This window comes from Adiantum capillus-veneris, chromosome 12 (genome assembly GCF_014529385.1).
Source record: "Adiantum capillus-veneris isolate H3 chromosome 12, ASM1452938v2, whole genome shotgun sequence".
NCBI lineage: Eukaryota > Viridiplantae > Streptophyta > Polypodiopsida > Polypodiales > Pteridaceae > Adiantum > Adiantum capillus-veneris.
Window position 1 is genome coordinate 36,880,649 of NC_140942.1, and position 4,729 is coordinate 36,885,377.

Sequence of the window (4,729 nt, forward strand, 5' to 3'; positions counted from 1 at the left end):
GTCTAAAATTGAGTGTGAATGCCTTTTATATAGACTTTTGGGGTTTCTTGATGGTCAAGGCTTGCCCATACCTCCCTTGCTCGCGCCCTCTTGCCAAAAGAAGAAGTAGAGGTGTCCCAAGCCTTTCGCTAACCACTAGAGGTGTCCCCTGTTACCCAATTGAGTGATACATGTCACGTACTTACCCATGCTTAGAGTCAACATACCATAAGAGATGATCTATGGCCATGGGTCATTTATGGACATACATACACATACACATGCACATGCATGCCGCATACATATGCATACCTTAGACTTAGGATTTAATCTATTAACATTAGGATGAGATTTAATTGTCTAAAGTGATCTTGGTTTATCTGAAACTTGCTATTAAAAGAAGAGCTTGAGGACTACAGACTAAGGTGCCAGATGCACATACCTGCTATCTTTAGCAATTTTCGAGACAGACATCTATTTTTATGGAAATTCAAGGCGAGGTAGATTTTGATGAGACGGTTGTGTCTATGTGGGTGTAAGCACTTCAAAACTTTCTATTTTTGGACAAAAATGACAAAAAAGTAAAAGTTTTATCTTTGAAAATCTTACAACAATATATTTATCATTAGCTCAGCAGAGGTGGAAAAACTGCCAAAAATAGTAACTTTTTGTATATCACTAGAATGGCATGATGTGTATTCCTTTACATGGAAATCCCCTCTCCAAGGGTGGCAGAGACCTTACACTATCCATCTTTGGTCTTTCCTCACCCTTTTTAGCTTCTTTCTCTGATCAGTTTCTTTTGCTGCTTTTTCTCGCTCCATCTAAGCCCACATCTCTTTCGATTGTTCAGCAATTACTAGCGCAACCATATAATTTTTCGTGCGAGGATTGCGTGGAACCCATTTTTCAGTAAAACTCCCTCGTCAACTCTTTTCTTTTTAAATTACTCGGCCAGTATTTCCTCTATGGCTTGTTTTTTATCCTTTTCTTCTTTGCTGGGTTTGTGTGTGGACATTGGTCTTTTGCCTTTTCTATGCAGGTTGTTCTTTTGTGGACTTTGACTCTTGCACTTTTCTTGTTGATCTGGTACGAGCTATAGTCTGGGTGGAGCCCGACTTTGTCATTACTTCCTCACTTTCTTCTTCTTGGAGTTGGATCTAGTAATTTTGAGAGGGAGCATCAGGTAAACCTTGGGCAACACCAATCACCTGATAACCTATCCTTGTTAGTACCTTCGAAGCTGATAAGTAAGTCAGCTTAGTATGATTTTTCTTCATGGTGAGAAGCTCAAGGATGTACTATGCATGGTCCATTGTCATTGGTGTTCTTTGTTGGTGGGCCCATGTGTAGTTGTAGCAATCGTGTGGTTTGGTGTGGTGTAGCGACCTGGTCTTTTGTCATCTATATGGAAGAATTTTGCTATTTTCTTCTACTCTTACTAGAAAAATGTCCAATTATACTTTCAACACAATGGATGTGATTTTACCCCAAGATAAGCTCTTAATACAACCCTTAGCCAAAAATTTCATCTCTAGCAGAAATTGAAGAAAAAATCACGATTTTTCCTTATTATCGTGCTTTTGACCACTTTTCCAAACTTTGGTCAATCCTAGAGTGTTCTACTCTTCTTCAAGAGTACATTTACCAATTTTTACCCCAATTGAACAATCGATATGACCACAAGCACAATTTAAATCATTTATCCTTGTCTAAAGGCCAGCTTGTCTCTACACTCAGTTTTGATACCCAAATTCACTTTGGATTTAATGGATGGCATACTTGAGTCAAGATGATTGCCTGATCTCAAATCATTTATCCTTGTCTCTACACTCAGTTTTGATACCCAAATTCACTTTGGATTTAATGGATGGCCTTCTTGAGTCAAGATGATTGCCCGATCTCCTTGGAGACTTCTAAGCTAGGAAACTCGTATAATTGATGGAATCGCAATACGACACTCGGATAGTGAGATTCATCACCTAGAGGGCTGCAAAAGTCTAAGCTGGGTTGTCGTGAAGCACTTGCAATGTAGATATCCTCACGTAGAGCTTAATGAGACGAACATAATGGTGCCCTTGGAAGTCCGATGCAACAACCATGTGGTTCAGTGCAAAGAGATGAGTTCACAATAGAAAAGAAGAGACATACAATGTCAATAGAACCTTATCTGCTTGCTTTTTCCATAAAAATTCTAGTCTCAAAAACTTTACAAAGTTGCCTTTTATACCCTAGCTCTTCTTTTATGATGCAAAGGATGAATTTGCCACAATATTAACAGGAATTACATCTCAGGCTTCAGACTTACAAAATGATAGCAGATATGGGTTTTGCAATATCTTACAATCAATCAGGATTACAAAGATGATGAAATTGCTCGTGGTACACTCTTGGTATTTTGTCATTGGAATCTTCCAGCAAATGATATGCTCAAAAGTTGATAAGAAAAAAACGCTACATAATGAGGTCCTAATCACTAATCTCTCATATTAGTGCTTAAGCTTCTTGATGTGAGTGGTGGCCCATGGATATGCTTACAATCAAGAGTCTAAGCACTAATTGGAGGCTTTATTAGATGAATAAGTAAAATTGATTAATAAGCAAGAGTGTGCATGCACTCTGAATCTAGCATAGAGAGAAAATAAGGATCTAATGGTGATTAAGAGGTGTTAATCACCTTCATGGCTCTAATACCAATGGAAGGGTTAAGGGGGAAAGACATATGAAGTCTTCATGGGTGAAAAATGAACCTACCATTGCACTATGTCACTTAATTTAAGTACATAGGTGCCTCTTATATAGACAAATGAAGAGGTATCTTGCTTACATCATTGATGAGGTGTTTGGGGAGCTTTTAATCAACAAAATGGAGAGAATTGAGGGGAAAAGTAGTGGCCTCACTTTTAGGGGCCGTTTTGACCACCTTTATGGCTTCATAGGCCCACAATTTATGTGTAGAGAGTGTGTAGAATGGCCTATGGGTCATATATGAAGGTATGGGCATTATTTAGAATACATGCTCCATAAGAATGGAATAAGCCCAACAGAAAATTGCGAGACCTCAAAAAGTAGCGAGAAGAACTTAAAGAACAGGGTTTTATTCCCCCAGGTACTTCACCATGTGGGGCGACTGTTCATCAAGAAGAAGGATGACACAATGAGGTTATGCGTGGACTATTATGCCCTCAACATGATTAGAAAAAAGAACAAGTATCTCATTCCTCTCATGAAAGATCTCATTGATAGACTCCATGGAGCCAAAATCTTTAGTCAAATCCATTTGCGGTTGGGGTATCATTAAATTTGGTCGTAGTGAAAGACATTGAAAAGACTATGTTTTTAACATGATATGAAAATTTTGAGTGGAAAGTAATGGGATTTTGACTCAAAGGAGCTCCAAGCACATTTTGCAACAGGAATCAATTACTGTTTTAGAGACATATGATCACCTACATTGAGGACTTGCTCATCTATAGTGAAACTTTAGAAGAACATGAGAAGCAATACTTTTGGGCCTCAAAGAATCGTGTCTCTATCCAAAGCTAGACAAGTGTGAGTTCACAATACACAAAATTGAATTTCTTGGATTCGTTGTCACAGCTGAAGGTATCATGGTTGACTCCAAGAAGGTGGATATAGCTATGGGCGGGGTGTCTATAAGGGGTAACATGTTCAATTTCCTTGTCCACTCGTCTTTGGCTTGACGCGTGGTTGTTTTCGAGTGTGTATTGAATATGTGAACCTTCTTCATATCCCTACCTACTTGTATACCATGTTTTCCCTTGTCTTTTTAAAGCATGTGCGTATCTTGAGTAGGCATTTCCTAATTTTCAAGTCCTCAACTTGATGCAGAGCGACTTGCACGCTCGGCTCAATGCAACACAACTCAGTGCTGGCTAGTCTCAAGGCTCAATGCAACTCAATTGAGTGTCCTTGCCAACTCAATACCCCGGTTACTCCTCAGCACTAAGTAACACCTATATTTAAGAGGGGGAGGCAATGGGATCAAAGGCAGAGAAATTCACGTACGAAGGCCGAGAAGATTGCAGCCGCAAATATCAAATAAAAAACTAAACTTGGACACACACTAAACCTGGATAGCCTGGGCAATGCATGTCAACTTACAATATAACGTAGTAAAAACGGATGTGGATACACAATGCATGCTGGGTGAGGTGGTTAGCCTATGTGACCCTAAACTCGGACTGCAAAGTCACAGGTTCAAATCTCCTCGTCACCCCTCGTTTTTCCCGTTGGCCAGGTTTAGTGGCGCCTCGAGATCCTGCCCCCCAGCCCCGACCATCAATCCCCCCCTCCCCCTCCCCCCCTCCCCTGATGACTAAAGAACACGGGGTCTTTAATGAAGACCCCGTCATGGGATCGACGGCGGGTGTGGCACGCGCGAATCTCGAAAGAGATGGACATCCAACAAAAAACGTAGATCAACGTGCATCCGGTGATTCAAACCCGACACCTTGGCCATGGCAACTTAGTGAGCTAACCACACATGCGCGTGCATTTCGATGTCAACAAGGCGAGAAATAAACTATACAAACTAAACTTTTACGAAAAAAAATAAACACGAATAAAAAAAATAAACACGAAAACGTCCGTTTAAAATCGGACGATCGGATGTGCCTCTGCTTTTGTGCGCATAGGTGCTCGCCATGGATCCCATGAGGGGTTCTTCATTTAAGGACCCGTGTTACTTAGTCTTTCGGCCCTCCCACCATTAAATATAGGTGTCACT